The following is a 20,217-nucleotide window of genomic DNA, read 5'->3' on the forward strand; positions in this document are numbered from 1 at the left end:
CGCGGAGGGCGGGGCGCGGCGCCCTTCCCGCCCCTCAGCCCCCGGCCCCGCCGGACTCTCAAGCCGCCGGGGGAGGGGTCCTGGGGCTGGCGTTGGCTGCCGCCATGTTGCCTATTCCTGTGTGCCCGTGTCTGTCCGCCGTGTCCGCCCCCGACCCGTCCGAGCTAGCAGAGCTCTCTCGGTGTCCGCGGAAAGCGCCCTGCTCGAGGCCGGCCCGGGACGGCCGTGCTGCCCCAGCAGTGTCCGCCACCCACCGTGTCCCTGCCCGCCCTCACGCTCGCCGCAGCCTTGCAGCGCAGCGGGCGCGCGCCGCCCGCCCTCAGCGTCCCGGCGCGTCCCCGCCTGGCTTGGTGGTGCCGCGGGACGGGAGCTCTCTTCCCCAGAGCTGGCAAGGGGCAGTTAGTGCGTCTCGTGTAGCGCTGGAACGCTATACCTGATCCTGTGAAACGTGTTCAGCCTGTCCCCGGCTGAAGAACCAGTGCTGGGCTGCAGTCCCCTTGTGAGGAACGTTCCGTGCTGTGAGGCTGCCCCCACAGCGTCCCTGGGAGTGCTGGCACCGGCACTGCCTCAGGCTAAGAGCCGTTCTGTAAAACTAAAACACAACAGAGTAACAGAGATTAACAAGAAGGGTGAAAGTCTTAATTTCGTCTGACACTATGCTCTCACAAGTTAAAGAAAACCTTCATATTGTGAGAAGTAACTCACTTTATTACCTGTCCAGTCCCAAAAGTGCATAGGGATATGGTCGTTGCGAAAGTGTAGCAGACTGCATAATTTCCAGTTATTTTATATGCACTATACAAAACTTTGGGTGCTTAGTATCTAGAATACTGGACATACATTTGTCTTTTCATATCGGCATGTACTGATATCTCTATGTCCTGTGTTTTGACACTTCTCTGTCTAGTCTAAAGTATTTCTCTTACTGAGATTTTGTCACTGATTGTATCTGTTTCAATATGCCTTGTTAAGTGCTGCTCCTAGGGTCAAAACATTCCATCAGCAAATTCTGCAAACAGTCTACAAACCAGTGGGTTTCTGACAAATTAAGTATATACATAAATATATATCGTTTCCCCTAATTCAAGTCTTCATTAGGGGATGCACTGCTTGATGCCATATTTCAAATAATCATAATTGATCCTGAAAGATGAACTGATTTTTTTTCCTGCATGGAAACTCCAAACTCACTAGCTAAACATGTTTGGTCTTTACATGTTGATAGTGGGGTTTTTCATCTAATAGTATCTAGTCTGTATGTTATTAAATCACTAACAAATCCAAATATAAATAAATGTACTGAATTAATGTTTATTTTCTGCATTGCTTATTTCTCAAGCTTTCTCATTTGCTCATTGTAGGGAAACAGCTTGATCCTTCTGAACGCAAACAGAATATTTTAATCTTTACTAGATGAAAACATTTTAAAGTACAAAGAATCATTTAAATAGTTTAATACGTTCTTTCAACAACAATGTAGTGTTCTTAAAGCATTTGACATTGCAAATTCATAAACAAATAAATCTGTTTCTAAAGCTGTTTCTAAACAGATCAGAAAACTTGTTCCGTAGCTATTTCTGGTTTCACTGGCATTCACTGGAGACCATGGGGATTGTTTGTGAGGGATAAGGGAAGGTGGAGGCTGCCTTTCAATGTGTCTAACTTGGTTTCACAGATTTACAAATTTTGGGTAACGAAAGAAATGAGAATGAAGGGAAAATGCAACCATTTGGAAGACTAAAATCTGTGGAAAGAAAAGGTTGAGGCAGAGTTAAAAAGAAAAAGCAAAGGAGGGGGGAGGAGGACCAACTGAGTAAAAAATGGTTAATCTGAAAAAATGACAGGTATATCTTGTAGTATTTAAAAGCCTGATTTGTGAATGATCCATTTCAAAGGGCAGGGGAATGCAAAATAAACTAGATAATGCATTATAATGCATGCATTTCCTGTCTTTCTAGAGTTGCCACCTTCTGACTAACCTTCAAAATCAACTACAGTAGTTTTCCTGTGAAGACTTCATTGTATCTGACAGTGTAAATCATCAAAGCTTGCAGTGACTGGGATGCAAACACAGGCCAGCAGTGGAGGGCCAGTGCCCGACGTTCTCTGGGATGCAGCAGGTTCTCACAAAGGGCTGGCCCACAGCACAGCAACAGGGTCTCAGTTTGCTGTGTGGTAGGAAGGGCTGTTCCAACAATTACCTAATATTGCTGCCTCCATCCAGGGATTTTTTACATCTCCCATAACAGTGGTGGGTTGGAGTTATGCACAGACCTTTTATACAAGTGGACAAAATATATTCCCAGTGTTTTCAGAGACATTGAGAGGCGTCATGGTGATCACAGACTCCACAGCTGCAGAGACCTCCTACACAACATTAAATTATCTAGTATATTGATTTGAAAGAAGACTTGAATAGCTCCAGGCTTCCGTAATGAGAAAGCAAACAACCACTCCGAATTTAAACAGTTTAGAAAGAAAAGATAATCCAGCAGCTCTATTGAAAAGTCTGATAACAGACTCTCCCTTACTAGGGCACTTCACTCTGAGCTCCTGTTTCAAACTACAGAATAAGCAGCTGTTTGAAATGGCAGCTATCTCAAAATCCCTACAGATACTGCAAAAGAGTTTGGAGTATCTGTTTTTCTTAATTGTCTACATACTCATTCCCACACTCAATCACCAAATCCACCTTGCCACTTTCAAAATAGAGATCTTTGTCCCTTTAGCCAGGCAGGTCTGAAAGACGTGCTGGAAGAACAGTTCCAAGTTCTGCACCCTTTATAACACAGACTTTACATATTTATGTTCACACACATCAGACTGACTGCATACACATAGTTCAGAAGCCTGTGTCCCAGCAAGGGCTGCAGTGGGCATGCCTGAGATTTCTGAATATTTTTCCTTTATATGTTTGAAGGACAGCCACAGGTTGGGACAAACACTCAATATCCCCAGAGATCTTGCAGATTTGATCCTTGAGCAGAAAGTAGAACATATCTGAAAGAATCTGGATATATGGCTGGACTATGTAAGGGATCTGTCCAACCAACCATCCATCACACTCAGAGGGATGCTGTTAGCCATTCTCTGAGGATGTGTAGCACAACTTCTGTCCTGCACTCTACCTTCAGCAGTTTGAAAATCTCATTTGTTATGTTGTGCCACTTACTGATGGCAAAATGAAATTAGTATTGTGCTTCTGGAAAAGTAACACCTAAAACTCTGTTAATCTTACTGGTGGAAGGGAATGTCTTTCTTTAACCAATAAAAAACTGCAGTAAATTGGGGTTTTAATTGTCTGTGTACAATACTAATTCTTGCTTAGAGTGAAAGCAAAAATGGAAAAAAAAGCAGCAAATGACAATTTTATAAATAATCATAAAATTTTTAATTGTTTTGAATTTTATGCATATAACATACTGTATTTGGTGCAGTGTAACAGAAATACTGGTTCTGTAGAATTTTCGCTTTTAGTAATCTGGCATTTCAATTTCTACTTCCTTTTAATTGCTGCCTCTTACAGCCTTTGAGCAGCTGAACAACATTACAGATTATTTAGCTGAATAAACATCCTAGCAAATATGCTTTATCATCATGAATCGGACAGTGCCTGGTTACTGCACTGAAACTGAATATCAAAAGCTGCAAAAGTATTTTCAAGTTCTTCTTTCTCTTTCCTCACATCTTCAAGAACAGATTAAGGATGGTCTTTATCCTTTAAAGTCAACATCTATTTTTATCCTGATTTTGTGTCATATGTTCTTTGTATTGGTGTAAGAACAGAGTGACAGTGCTTATGTCCTTGGGTGAAGTCTAATTATTTTGTTTCTGATGGAAATTTTGAGATTCTCAGTAAAATAATTTGTTTTCATTTTCGACCTTTACACAATAATTTTACATAAACACATAGCATCTTTACTTTCAGTAGAGAATTTTGCTGCTTTTATGTGCAACTTTTTTTGTTCAATTAGCTCTACATGTATTATATGGCATCTGACATCTGTTCATTTAGAAGTATCATTGCTTAACATGGATTTTCAGGTTTGTCTGCTGGGAGGGTTTAGGTTGGATCATTTATTTCTTCCTGTATACCACTCTATGACCAGACTGCTTTATATTATACTAATCAGAAATTTCATGGCATGAAAATTGTGGGCCTGTGAACTTTTTCTTCTTTTTGTATTATTTTGTATAAGTATGAACCTGGTAAAACTGCACCAAATGTAATATATCATTGTTTGGATATTGGCTTGGACTTCTATGGAGTGGTCCTGTGTCTGAAGTAACTGATTCAATTAATAATTTACTTCATCAAGTTCCTTCAGTGGGGACTGTCCATCGATAATGAAGTTGTTTTATTGTAAACATCTAAAATCCATAATACAGGAAACCACATGAACGCTATCAGCAACTTTGCATTCTTGTTTACTAAAGGCAGTGTTATTATAAATGAGTTTGAAAACGTCTATGGGAATGCATTGCTATGGTAACTGGGATCCACAACAGCAGCTGCTTGCTCTTCATTGCTGTTGCATATATACATTAAAGCTGACAATGCCTCTTCATTCAATTTTAACATGTATAGCCTGAAAAAAAGACATCAGCATTTCAAAAGCTACACATCTGATGTCAAATGCAGCCAATCTGTGAGTTAGGTTTATTTAGTTTTTTTGTTTCAGTCTTAGAGTTGTTGAAAAACATATAAAACCTTAGCTTTAACATGATTTTGTGCCATGAGAACTTACTTTTCCATACTGTTTTGTCAAATTCAAAACATTAGATGATTTTCCAGTAATTCAGTTTCAAAAAATGCATTTGCTATCCTTATTTATTGATTGTTGCAGCATTATAGTCAATAGTTATGAAGAAGTTTTTGTCCCTTGCCAGCCTTTCTGGGAGGAATCTATAACTGGGGCTTCTGTTCCATTTTTTAATGTCCCATACAGTAAGAACTAAAATCCAGTCAGATGGCCTCCAGCTCTGTGCTCTGTTTGGTTTTACATTTCAGAGATGTCTTTAGACCTAAGCAATGCCATTGTGCTGTGCCATTGAGACAATTCCTAAACAGAGTGTCTTTTGGTCCAGCGGGCAGAGGAAATATGAAATGTGTTCCTCATGTCAGTAAAATAATCACATCCATCTTCTTAGAAATCTTGTCAGAGAAGTATTTTATGTTATCCCTTCCTTAAAGATGAGGAAAATATAACACAGAGAGATTACAAGTCAGATTGAAATCTCTAGTATTACTTGTAGAAGTAGAGTATTACATGGCATAGAAAAGGGTTGAAAGAATTAAAATCTGAACTTACTTTTTGTTGTGCTGGTCCTGTTAAAAAACAAACCATAAACTAGGACTGGAAAAGATTCAGAGAAGAGCTAAAGGTTGACCAAAAATACAACTTCCTTCCTAGAAGACATGAAGTAAACTAGGACTATTGGGTTTGAGAAAAAGATATCATGGAAGGGTATGATAAAGTACAAGGTGGTGAATGTGATGGAAAGGCTGGGTATGTCTCAGAAGTTCTTCAGCTTTTCCACCACCAGAACTACAAGAACCAATTAACCCTGATCCCCCAAATTAAGCTTGTAGCATCCTGTTTCAGAGTAGTAAGTGCTGCACTGGGTGACAGAGCTGTGGAACTCCAGGCATTGCAAATGGCCGGAGTTTCTCTTGGTTCCAAGGAAGAATGGAGAGTTCACAAAAGAGAAGCACACTGGTGCTAACCAAGTACATGGAAACTGACTTTGGAAGTCCCTGAGCTGAAAAGGATTGCTCAGGTGCAAAAAGTCTGCAGAAGGATTAGGCAATAGTCCGTGTACACCCTATTGCTGCTGCTTCCTAGACATCCATTCCCTGGACGTGCTTCATGACAGGCTGCTGGTCTACAGGGACATCTGCTTTGGCCCAGTAGCTTGTCCCTAAGGGTCCATACCCTGCAAACAGTATCGCCTTTCAAAGTATAAAACAACCATAAGATATTTAGTTTTACTATATTTGTTTTTCACACATGAAACAAATGCAAATATTTGAACATTGTTGGCAGATCAACTGTTTGACAGTGGGTCCATTATTATTCTGTTTATAAAACATTGCATCTTCAAATGCTTCAACTTCAGTGTAAACTGAAGGCCTAAAACACTTGCTTTCATGTCCATTTATTGATACATTTTCTAAAACCTAATTGAAAGTTTGCTGTCATGGGGATGAATCTTCTAAAGGATGTAGAAGTTCTGTTAACTGCATTTTGATAACTTCTGGGAGTAGGGAACATAATGTGAAATCACGGAGCTCATTAAAATTAAGTCATACTGGAAGAAACAAAGAAACAGTTGGTGACTCTGAAAGTACTTACCACAGTCATGAAACACAGAACTTGACTTAGAAAGAGCTGCCACAAAGGATGCTACTTTTTTAATAGCTGAGGTTTTTTCTATTCCTTTATCACTGTCACTTAAGGTACATTCATACCACTCCTGCAACACACACACCACGCCCCTGCGAGCAAATCTCGCCACATAAACCCAATACAGAAATCGTTGAGAAAATTAAGTATTTGAATATGCTATACTTGCCAAACAACCTTAAAGCTTCACCTAGAAGATAAATAATTACCTAAAGTAAAAGAGAAACTAAATTAATTTTACTGTGGTACAAAGTATGTGCTAGAACAAGTTATGACAGCTAATGAGAATAATAGTAATGAGGAATATAAAGCTAAATTTTAAACTACGATAATAGGAGTTAAGTTTTTGTAAGGAGGGTTAAATACAAAGAATGAAAACAGAACATAGTACATACTGATAAACATGTTTAAAAATTAAGATTTGATGTAGAAAAGATAGAACACAGGAGCTGGTAGATAAATTCAAGCTTTAGCAAAGGGCTGCCAATATAACAGTGTCTTTAAGCAGAGCTTCTGAAAACACTGCAAACTATTGATAATAATTATAGTCAAGGGACTGCACCATTTTAAGAATATTTGCTTAGGAAAGGAAGATCTGAAATTAGCTTCTAATTAGAAAATGTTGCAGTCAAGATCAAATTTCCAAAGTAAAGGTTTAAACTGTGAAAGTGTTACCAAGATCCACTAATGGCCTACATGTCCTTCCTTAACTAAGGCTACTCTTTTTTCCTGTGAGGACTCTTCCCAAGTTGTTTTCTCCTGTGTAGGTCATAACTGCAGTCACAGACATCTCAGCTGTCAGCACTGCTGCAGTGTTCTGGAGGTACCAGTGCCAATTCCTTAAAGGTTCAAATGTCACTGGTAAATGAACCACTCATTTTAAACACAATTATATCAGAGAAGTGAGAGCATGAAGAAAGTATGTGTCAAAGCAACAAACAGCAGAGGGGTTTTGAAAAGGCATGGAAGACTGAGTCACTGAAAACAGCACTGCTAAAGGGAATTAAGGTATTTCTGCTTTAATGCTAAGTGTTGGATAAAGCTCTAATTTCTATGGAATGGAGAAAATCCACAAAAGGTGAAATGAGGCTTTTATAGCTTACAGTAGTGGATAAAACCAAACTAGTTCTGTTACTCTTGTATGATGCAGAACACATAGAGAAGCAACCCGGAGAATAATAAACCACACCAGGACAGACAGATTTTAAAAAATTGTAAGGGCTATGCTTTCAAAGAAAAGTCTGACCACATAAGAAATTAGCACATGTCTTCCCCAAAAATATAATTCAAAAATAATTTAAATTTTTTTTCTTAACTGTTGAAAATATTATTTAGTGCAGAATTTGCACTATTACTATACAGGAGCTATGAAAAGTTCCACATTGTCTCATGAGATGAATTAGTTTAATCTAGGAAAAAAATCTTTCAAAAGTGTTTGTCTAATAAAAGAGATATTTATCTGCAGCAAGGAAATAATTATCTAGAACAATTTTACCTTGGCTTATGCAGGCAGATTTTTACTTCTTAGTCAAGCAACCACCGAGGATTCTTAAAAATTCAATAAAACCAAAGTGTACTGGAAGCAGAATTTTCTTTCAATGTTGCAGGCTGGTTTACAAGTTTGGAAAATAAATTTTTGCTGAGGGGTGGAATCCCCTGTGTCAGTCAGCACCTACTGCAGCCAGTGCCTGTTGGGTCAGAGCTGACACCAGCTCTTGCCATGGAGGCACAGTTCACTTCCATCTACCTGCAAAGTCCCACAGAGCCGTTCCACTGCTGTCCCACAGGCTCATAACAAGTTGATAACAAGCGTAGAAAGGTTGAGGTTTCATGGAGTCAGCTGAAATCAACCCACACTGGGCACACATTCATCAGGGAAATGGGCTACACGATCTTCTGACTGCCTTTGCATTCTAAATTAATCTGTGATTCTGTGATTTTTCCAATTCACACTTGCAGAATAAACTGTTGGTCAGTTAAGCAATGGATTTAGCTTAATCAAGAGGTAGCTTTCTTAAATTTAATTGTATGCAGTATGTAAGGCATACTGTCCATGTCCTTTCATGGTCTAGGAAATATGAAGCTCATGAAAACCCAACAATAGTAGATATACTGGAAGGAGAAAAATGAATCTGATATATGTAGTCATCTGCTTAACACTCTGCTGAGGCTTTGCTGAGAAATAAATAACAAATTGCTGTCAAGTTGTGTAACTTGAAAGCCAGTTCTAGCTAGTTTTGGCTTCAGCCAACAGTTTCACATATGGAAAAACATATAGTGCTTACCCAGCTTTGCAGATGGACATGGTAACAAGGCCTACATGTTTGCAGACCTTGTGACAAGGATGACTAGAATAAAGAGATCCTGGTTACTTATGCCTCAGGCTTCCCTGAAAGGGGGTTACATCCACACAAGTGGGTTTAGATAGATCACAACCACAGCAAATTCAGCTCAAAGGTTGGTACCTGCTGGCCACTCTGTGTTATATCACAAGGTGTCTTCACACTGAAGTAGTTTATCCAGGGAAGTTGCAGATGAATTACAAAGCAGCCTGATTTTGTGTCTAAAGTTTGACTTAAGAATCACAACATGAAATTACACAATTTCTAGCATGCACTCATGGAAATGAATAGAGCTGTACTTTGTAATTTGCACTCCAAAGAAACTTACTTTTAGGGATCTGAGGTCATAGGATTGAGCAGGAGTATTAAAGAGTGCCATTTTATTAAAATGGCATGTCTTTCAAGTTCAAAAACTCACATTTCAGAGCAAGTTTTGCAGCAGTCCTTATCTACTACTGATACATCTCATACAAGGGAGAGAAGAAAAAATGAAACAGCCTCACCAAGGAAAAACATCAAGAGTTTCATCCTCTATCTAAAAATTCCTACAGAGACAAGGTCAGTTAAATTACATACTTTCTGTACTTTACTCCAGCTGACAATCTGCGGGTTATAATGCAAGAACACAAGGGCTCAAATAGATTTTTCTGCCATGGTGTGCCATCTGGCACAGAGCAGCCTCACAAATGCTGCTTCCCTGCTCTGCTTCCGCAGATCCAGTGACGGCATAATTGTAAGCCCTGTCAGTTTTCAGCAGCAAAGTCAGCTTAATGCAATCTATCTGTAGGTATCAAAGTCACTCATGCCAGATGCAGATGTTTCATTGCCCAAACTTAAAGATGTAATTCTATTTCCATGCAGAAAAAAAATCTCCAACATTGGAAGTACATTTGAAAGTGCAGGAAGATTAAAACAAAAAGTAGGGGATTATATCTGGGACTGGTTGGTGTATTGGTGCTTAACAGAATAATGCATTAGGCAGCAGCAGATGAGTTATTTCACTGCTATGGTACCAAATTGTGATCTTGTTCTCCTCTGACATGAGAAAGATGTGGATCTGCTTTTAGTAAGTGCAGTAACACAATGAACCATCCTGCAGTCACTGCCTAAGTGCTCCCAAGCAGCACTGTCAGTGCCTCTCACTACTGAGGCAAGGATGTGTGTCCTTGTGACTTGGGTTTCAGAGCGTGCAGAACGATGCTCAGATGTGTGGCAGTGCTGGGATGCTGCACAGATGGTGACTGGAATAAAATTACTCTTTCATTTGTGACTCAACTCAGAGTCCAACCTTGTGTCTCCAGCAGGGACAGGACAGAAGACCAACTCACTGCAACAGCTTTTTCTCTTTCAATTAAATTCTTTAAATATCTGTCCAAATGCTGCTGTTGAAGATGAAAATCTTGCTTCCTAGACATTAATGGTACAAGGAAAAAACATTGCAGAGTTTATAGTAAAAGTATCATGTATGAAGACATGCTAAACATTGAGGTCTGCTGTTCTAAAAAATACCTTTTAATACATAGATTCCATGCTAGTTTTCCCCCACACTTATTTATGTATGGCACTGACTGGTGTTGATTTCATCTTCCTCAGTAAATTATTCAGTATTCAAGTAAACAGAAGATGCTCCTTCAACCCATTTATGATGCAATATTGTTCAGTTGAGTTAATATACATCTCACACTTACAGGTACACAAAGAAATTGGGCATGCTCACATTTGGCAACCATAATTTTGTACTCCTGCAGGCAAGGTTCCAGCTTTCTGTGATTCTGCAGTTTTAGAAATGCCATTCTCCCATGCAAACCTTTGTACATAGTAGAAGTAACTTAAAAATGAAGGTTTCTGAATTACACTCCATAGTTAAGTGCTTAGAGAGCAAAGATATCTTTGATTACTGCAAATGGGACTGAAGCAGAGGGCAGTGGGAGGGAAAGTCCTCTGTACAGCTATTGGCAGCATTTCTTCAAAATAAAGGGTTGGGCATGGTGACATCAAGCCCCTCTATAGCTGGATATGTTACTTTAGAAAAATGTTGAATTACTTTGGCAATTCATTACACTTCTGAACACTTGGCCTGTAACTACTCAGGAATCCCAAAATAATTTGCAAACAGAAATAAATTATATCCTACAAGTCATAAATTATAACTACCCTATAGAAAAAAATGTGGAAAAGTCAGGAAAGGAATTCAAATGTCTCAGATCTCTCATATCTGGACTTTGGAAGAAGCTGACTTCATTAGTTCTACATTTATTATTAGCAATTTTCACTCTGAGTTTGTCTTACCAAAAGCATCAATTTCCGAAAAAGAAGTGCCATAGCTCCCAAATAGTCATGCTGGGTTCAAAGTAAAAGGGAAAAAAAAAAACATTCCATTATTGGGAAGTGGCTTCCTAACACCTGTGTGCTTTTGAGACAGTTTTTCTCCTGGTTTACAGGATCCGTGTTTTGAGTGATGCTGCCTGCTTCCAGCTCCATCTCAACACTAGTCTCAGTATTGAGTGCTCAGAGTTTTTGCTTGACTCTACATATTAGCTGAATTTCCCTGTCCTTGCTGTATGAGTTTTCTTACAAGATGATGTGACTGTCCCATAGGAAATGGTTTCTGCCTCTTCATGAAAGAGAGATGGAACCAATTCCCACTTTCTTTGTAGATGTACTTCCCTGAGCTGTAACATTTGTCCAATGTTTCAAGAAAAGCAAGGTGGAAAAATATGGGGTGATTTCTTGTGAAGGGTAGTTTAATTCCAAAACCCCTTTTATATTTTCCTTCAAGATTTTGTAATCACTGTCTGTTTTTTGTTGTTTGCTGTTTTGTTGGGGTTTTGTAAGAAAATCCATCATGTGAAAAGGAGTAGGAGGAAAAGATCCTATTTATAAAGCCCCAAGTTTTTACTGTTATTTAAGAAATAAATATCTTTTTCCCCCACTAACACTGTATTGACTTTTATTCAAAAAGCAACTTTTGCTTACAGATAATGCTGGAAACAAAAATTATTTACAGTACTTTTGAAAATATTACCTCACTTACAGGAAGATGTTTGGACTATTTAAAGTAATTTTACTGCCTCCTTAGGACAAAGAACATATTCTATATAACAATAGTATGTGGTATTTAAAAAAAGGTGGCCTTAAGTGCCTAAATTCAGATGGAAAAATATCAAATGGGATTTGTTTTTACAATGAATTCAGACAGAATGACAGAACACAAGTAACAAGTAGTGATTGTTTGTTTTCATGGCAATATCACCTCTATGAACTGCAAAAAAAAAAATGTGTCTGGTTTAGATTTAGATGGCACAGAAAGAAAAAGCCAAGCTGAAAACAACAATAATTTATGGCTGAGCAGATGGCAAATCAAGCTAACTCTAGATTTAGTTCCTGAGATGAAGTTCTGTTTAAAATACATTGTTTACCTGGCTAGCTGTTCTTATGGTCCCTTCCCATCTACTGCAAATGAGTGATAAATTTGAGGATTGTCTCAGGGAGTTCTTGCAATATCAAAAACTGCCCTATTTTCCTTTACAAAATTATAATTTTAATATGAATTCTAAAATTGTTAAGGAAGGACATAAAAATTTGCCAATTCCCATTTGGTATCCAAATATTCCTCTATTTGTCTACCATGACTGCAATTCAATTTAAAAATTATATCTTAACCTACCTTTTAAAATGCTGTATATCTGTTGAAATATTACATGAAAACTTATATGATACACTTCCATTTAAAAAAGCAATATAGTAAGAGGTTTGTCTCAGCATATAATATTTCATTTTGAGGATATGCTGAATGATGTTATAGCAACTATAAATAATATATTAAAATATTTTTGCTAACTTTTTTTCCTGAGAAGTCTAGCTCTTAAGTGAGAGGGTAATTATTAAATTCCATGGAGTTGTTTTCTATGGAGAATTCAGAAGGGGATTTTGAAATCTGAACTTTCATTGGGAAAATACAACCCAATGTAATATCAGAATACCATGTATTTTTCATGTGTTACTATTGTAACACATGAAAAATAATGTTTTGTTGTTATAAAACATTTTTATAGCCACATTTCAAATGTTGTTAGTAATAATATTATCTTTTTTAATTCATAATTCCTAGATAGAGAAACAAATCCCATAGCCAGATAATGGTATTTTCAATTTTACTTCTTTTAAAACCCCTAAAATTAAATCAATGTAAATGGAGCTCAAGGAATTGCTTTCTTTCAAAGGGAATAAGTGACCATTTGCTCACCCATGCTGAAATGGATCTTTCAACAAAAGGCCATATTCAAAACCAGAGAACAGATAAACATAATAGCCTGTGTTTTGCTGGCAGAGTCTTCCAGAGTGACAAAGAGAACCTTTAAGATTGCACAGGAATGTGGCAAGCTTGTTTTATGATGTAATATATCCCATTTAACACCCCAGAAGTACCCTGGTGGTTTGGTTTTGGGTTTTTTTCCCCCTTGGGAAATATTGTGAAATATAGGAAGCACTACATTTAAAGGCTATTTCTCTATACATTTAGAAGGTGGGAAGAAGCTCCAAGCAACAAGAGGAATGCTCAATCTTTATGAGTGTTCTGCCTTCACATCCAGTAAAAGGTAACTGGTCAGTAAGTTCCAATTTCTCCTCTCAATTTCTCCTCTTTTCCAAAACCAGTTCAGTTGATTCCTCTTTGAAGTGCCAGAATATGTGGATGCACAAAAGATCTGGGGTCTGCTGCTCCAAAACAAATTTCAAAAGGATTGCTGTGAGACACTGATCTAACAATCCCTTACTTATGGCTCTTTCCATTTAGACAATCTTGTTTCTGGTGGGCGAGGCCCTACCCTGCAGTCCTCTGCACACCTGCAGGGCTGTGCTCAGCAGGCAGGGTGTTGCCAGGTTTGGACTCTCAGCCATGGTGGAGAGAACATTAATGCAAGAGTTGAAGCTGTGCTCCATGTCAAGCACCAACAGATGTAAATCTATGTCCAACACACTTTTTCCTTTTTTTCTTGCTAGAGTTGCTCTATAAGGAGCAACTGTTTCTCCTGACCTGCAATGGAGGAAGGAGACTGGCAAGGGAAAGGACAAGGTGGATAAAGAGCACTGTTAACAGCAGGAAAATCACAAGTCTCAGCTTAAATAACTTCCTACCATTTTCTGTCTGGGATACTTAGCTGATTTATCCTAAAATTCTTTTCTTGTACTCCCAAGAATGTTGGGCAGATATGCTGTTTCCTCCCAAACAGTGTCTAACCTGTGAGAGACAAGAACATCCACAGCAGTCTCAGTGTCCTGGCAGTGCATTGTTTAACCAGATGAGCATTTATTAGGGAGCACTTGTCAGAAAACAGGTGTGATTTGAAGACTCACAAATCTGGCTTGTTCCAAGGCTTTAGTACCTTGGGATGGTGAGCCCCAGCAGTTCCTCTCCCTACCAGGGCCAGAGAACTGCTGCAAGCTCTACTGTAGGGCATGGATGGAAAGAACAGCCTCAAACAGAGAATAATCTTTGACCTCTGACAGCAACAAACACAGCCTTGGGTTTGTTTGTTGCTCATGTCAGATAATGTACTTTTACTCGAAGGGCATAGAAAATAATATCTTTCTTTCAAATACCAGAACACAGTTTGTCTGTAAAGCATACAAGAATTCATTAGATATCCAAGCAGACTGTGTGAAGAATCTAAAATACATTGTGTGTGCATGTTAGAAGACAGGACAAAATTCTTCATATGGCTCAGAAATAGAACAGATTACACAGAACACAATTTATAAAGCTTTTTCTAGCAAAGCAGAAAATCTCACAAAAATTAACGATCCCCAAGAATTTTTAGTATTTCAGTCTCCTATGTCTTCCATAACAGACTGGTGGAAGATGTTCATGTAAAGCCTAAGAAAGTGAAACTTAAGCAAGAAAAGCAGCAGTTCTAATGTTACTCCATGTCCAAACTGACAGAGGAATGAAAATGCTGGAGTCACCATAAGATGCTTTGAGTACAATGGAATTTATGTATGACTTTTGAATTTCATCTCTACATTATAAATTCTTTTGTGTATAAAACTCAAAATTCTAACACTACTGAATGCAGTACTTTTTTGCTTTCTCTCTCTTATACCTGCAAATTAAATGCCCAGAAAAATAAAAAAACCCAGAGAGACACTGAGCATCTTCAAGCCCAATCTTAGCTAGCTCAGACTTTGGATGAGATGACCCTTGAAGTCCCTTCAAATCTAAATTATTCTTTCATTCTGATTTTTTGGTGCTAAATTAATCAGAAATTCAAGAAGATAATTGCACAGGATTCACAATAGATCATTGTTTACAATTCATGAGCCTCTACTCACAGAAAGCCTGGCATTCATAAACAGTAAGAACAAGCATTTTGACCAAAGGCTTGTGTACAAACAATGGAGTGCCTAAATGCTCTTTGACCAGCACATGAAACTGATCACCAGAGGAGAGCAGAATTCATAAGAAACGACTTTTTTCATGATTCATCTTAGGAGTCTTGCACAGCTCATCTTTGGAGAGCAGAAGAAAGAGAAAATCAAAATGACTGCTGCAGCAAGAAAAAAATGCCAGGTTTTGAGGAAATTATATGAAGGGAAAGGAGAGATAGGTGAGTCTGGATTCATTCTGTATCTTGCTCTGGGTACAAAAAAAAAAATGCTACAGAGCAGTGAGCACACCAAAAGCATGGGAGTACCATCAGAGTACCATCAGTTCCTGATGCTCTTTCTGCAGGCATCTGACAGTACCTGGGGAGCAACTCTTGTAGAAATGCACACACAATATGTGCTTGATACAAGGTGTCACTTTTTCAGCTGTAATGGCAAGGTCTCTCCATTTCTTGCTTTCCCCTTAGCAAATGAAAATCTCTACTCTGTTCATTCTGGCCTAGCTCTTCCTAAAGAGATCAATGGCACTTATTTCAGGTACTTCTCTTTCATCTAGTCATGACTGCTTAAAATGAGCAGATTGTCACACAAAATATGCATGGTACAAGTCTGTAAGAGGACTTCTTAGGTTTTTAATTTTGCAGCAGCTGTTGAAGTGGGCATGTCAGATTTGTTATTCTGGGCATGCTGAAAATGAGACATTTTGTAATCTTGCCTGTAACTTAACCCTTACAGATGGGATCAAGGGTAAGAACTGTTCTGACACAAACTCATAGCAAATTTCCCCATAATTTCACAGAAACAGTGAAGGAGAGAGGAGAAAGAAGGGAAAAATAATGAGTTCCCAAAGAGGCTGCCAGATAAAAGCACAAATGTCTACAACAGTCATAATATGTGATAATTCGGGTACACCCAAATGAAACAAACATTTGTGGATGGACACAGCAAATACAGTGATTTCCAGCCTCAGCTTCTACTTGAATGGGATTCCTGTGACTTTGAAAGTATCTCCAGGATACCTTAAATAGAACAGAAATAGCTCAAGGACATAGTTGACTTTAAGACATTCTTCAGAGGTCATTCCCATAGTGTCAAAAAAAAAAAAAAATTCAGGGATACTGCCAAGAAATAACATCCTTTGGAAGAACAGCATTACATCTACCTTTTCAGTAGGGATACCTCTTCTGTGAAATGATGATATCTCCTTGAAAATGTTTACTTTCTTGTCACTATTCCCACACAGCAACAAAAGGGAAACATTTCTCCTAGAAGAAAAAGAAATAGTCTAAGTACTTTAAAGATTACAATTTTTGTTTCACAATTCTTTTGTTTAAAAGAATACACATAGGTCCTCACAAGGACTATGATATGTTTGATCTGAGAATTGACTATTTAGTCACAGAGTTTCTATAATATTCAAAAGAAAAAGATTATCATTTAAATCAGACTTTACTGAAATACAGTCACAGACATCAAAGCTTTGTTCCCAGGTTCAGCTGTTACTGACTGAATGAAGCCATACCCTGTTGGCCACAGTGCTGAAAGTGGATTCCTTTTGTTATTTATGGACAGAGGAGTTTAGGATCAAACTGTGGTCGAAGTTAATGGCAAAACTCCCACAGACTTCAATTAGAACAGAATTTGGCTCACAGTCTCATTACTGAGCATAACAATTAAAAGAAGCTTTTACAAGCTGTATTGCTGTGTAAAAGGGCATGAACCATGTAGCAGATTTCATTGAACCCACAGCCAACAGTCATTGCTATAGCAACTGAGGTTCTAACAAAGGTAGTCACTGTCTCTGTAATCATCAGGTGTCTCTATAGCAACTAGAGTTTCCAGAGAACAAGAGAAAAATATTTGAAAACTGTCAGTTGGAAGAAAAGAGGTTTGTGAATTAGGAGGTTGGAAGCAAGAGCAACGTTGGGGTAAAACATGGCTGGGAGTAAAGAGAAATGATTGTCCCAGACATACACAGGGAATGGCAAAGGAACAGATAGCACAGGCCAGGAGGTAACTGGAGATGAGAGAGGCCTTCCCTTGGGTAAGGAAAGCAATGTGGCACTCCAAAGAGATATTCCCAGATCTAAATTAGTTATGTTTTAGACATAATTCTTTAAAGAAAAACTGGTCACTACGAAAGAGTCCAGGGTCTGCAATAGGAGTTACAGTCCACCAGGATTTTCAAAAGCACCTGCCTGCATTTCTTCTGCCCATTTCTTGTGCCCACATTCCTTTACAAACATAGCCCTGTTTGTCTTCAAAATGGAAGAACACAATCTGTTCTCTTGAAACGCGGCTGCAGATAGCACAGTACAATTATATAGAAATAATGATAACTGCTCTTAATGTTACTTATTTACAAGTTTTTAAACAGTGTTGAAATGAAAAAAGGAACAGCTGCTGTTTGGATACTGATATAGACGAAAACAGCAGTGTTAATTACAGGTCTGTTTCTGTAAAATACGATTTTAGGCTCTGAGGTATGCAGCAGGGTTATCTGCACATAAGAAAGGCCAGCGTGTGTAAACCTAAGTCCCCAAAAAAAATAGTTTAGGGATATTGGCAGAACCTATAAAATAATAAATTTATACTAATCTGATTCCTACTGCTCTAATGGAAATAAGAATTGGGACATGATGTTTAGTTTAATTAGGAATTATTGAAAATGTTCATGTTCACAAACTAAAAGTACTTCAATGGGATCAGCATGCTTCCTCTGAAAATAAAGTCACAAAGTAATTACAGATTCCAAATGGGATCCAATGCATTGCAGTGCATCCAACACTGATGCACTGCAATGCTTTGTTTAAATAAACCAAAACCTATCTTTAACCTGGAAAAATTATAAAAGACCGAGTAGTGCTCGAGTCAGATTTCCATTTCACGTGTAACGAGAGCCCTCTAGTGGGATGTGCTTTCAGATTCGACTCATGCAAAAGAGCAGCCCTTGTCATGCAAGGCAGTTAAATCAGGTGTGTGTTCCTGCATTCCTTACTAGCATTTTGTTACAACACAATGCAATAATGTAATATAATTTGTATCTGAAACAGAAGTCACCAAATGACACACTGATGAACAAAGAACCTGAGTAAAACAAAAAGCACTGTACCAAAATACTTTTTCAGGCAGCCTTTGGGGGTTTGGGGGGGTTTGAGTTTGGTGGGGTTTTTTTTAAGCCTTAAATGGCAATGACAGTCAGGATCTTTGCTGCTGTGTTTTGGCCATCCTGAATTCAGCAGTTTTTTATGTATTGCTGATTACTCAACACAAGTGTGGGCTATAAATATCATCAGCCCAGGAGAGCTTGATCTCCATGAAAGCTGCTTCAAACCACAAGGACCTCCCAACATGCAGAAAGCCAAGCACACCTGGCAGAAGGCTGGTGTGGATGAAGGAACACCTGGCTGAGCTCAAACAGGAAAAGGAAATAGAGAACAGGAAGCAGAAGCAGGTAACCCAGGAGGAATACAGAGACCCTGCCTGAGCACACAGAGCTGTAAGGCAGCAGGGATGGAAGGAAAAGAGCAGCAAAAGTGGCTCCTGCAAGTGTACCCCCAGGCTCAGTGGGGCAGAGAAATACTGACAAAGGACACAGAAAAGACAAAGGAATTCAATGACATTTTTGCCCCAGTTTTTAGCACACACATTCCAGCTTGTAGCATAGTCTGTGACTGATGGATTGCCTGCTTTTATAGGAAACTAAACTTAAACCAGCATATATGCACAGGTCCACAGTTCTAAGAGTTGAACATGAGTCAGGTCCCCAAAGTAGTCTACCACCAGGAAACTGTAATTTAGACAACTGATAAAAGGATACAAATTATCTAGATTGTTTTTTAGTTTATTAAACAATAAAAGTAATACCACGGGGCAGCAGTTCAAGCTAAAAACAAGCATTAAACTCACAGAAGTGAAATGCAAAATACTTCCTTCATAATCCTGACATTCAATTGCGTGGATTAATTTAAACTGCATAAACAGGTAATATCAGTTTTCCTCAATTTAGTAAGAAGTTTTCCTCAATTAGTAAGAAGTAATTTAGTTCTGAACCTGTTGGCTGAAACTGTCTAAACTAGAACAGATCAACTTTCCTGTAACTACTCATAGAACCAAAGTGCTTCCTGTCTTTTGAAGCTTTTATTTCTTCAGACATGCTGGCATTTCTGTCTTATCAGTGAGAAAAGCACACATGAGCATTTCAGGTCTGTCTAAACTGAATTTGGTCTCTGAAGGTAGATTCCAGCATGATGAGCTAGTTGTTACATCACAGGGTGCATCAAATTTACTCATGCTCTAAGGGGAGAAAAGATTTTCTTGTGTTGATACGATGCCTCTGGACAGTGACATATGAGCAGAAGGATCACAAGTCTTGGGAGATTTAAAGTCCAGTTCCACTCAATTCAATATATATTCATCATAATTAGTACAGTATTTTAATAAATCAGTAAAACATTCTCTGAACCAAAGAGGGGAAAAAAACAAACCAGATTTTACCTTCTGGAAAGAAAGCTGTATTCCAGTAAGCAGAAATTATTCTTAAAGCTATTTTTCAGCTAAGTGTAATAGCTGCAACATAAAGATACATAGATTACGTGGGTTTATTTCTGTCTCTAGAGGCTCTGTGACCCATGTAGATTGAATACCAGCAATATCAAATAAGAAAAACCAGAGTCTGACCTCAGAAAAAAGAGAACAAGATCAATAGCAACCAGCAAATAAACTGGTTTCATAGGAGGACTATTCTAAGCAGTAGAAGAAGAGATTTTAAAATGCACAGAAGCCTGGCAGTTATAAATGATGCTTAGCCCACCACTGTGGGCTTAGTGGCCTTAAGTGGCCTTAGCCCACAGTATTTCCCAGGCAGTTGTATCAGAGCAGGAGCCAGCAAGGCAGATCTTCTTGGCTGGAATGGATTAGAGAAGGATAACCATTTGTGATCCCACTAATCCTGTTCCAGTCTGTCTGGGGATTTCAGGCAAGCAAGCTGTGACAGAACACTTTTTATCTGTGTACTCACAAACTGATTGATTTCTCAGTTTCAGAGTTGGTTTGGCTTGGTCTTTTAATTATATATACAGGTG

This window comes from Camarhynchus parvulus, chromosome 9, assembly GCF_901933205.1.
Source record: "Camarhynchus parvulus chromosome 9, STF_HiC, whole genome shotgun sequence".
In the NCBI taxonomy this organism is placed as follows: Eukaryota; Metazoa; Chordata; class Aves; order Passeriformes; family Thraupidae; genus Camarhynchus; species Camarhynchus parvulus.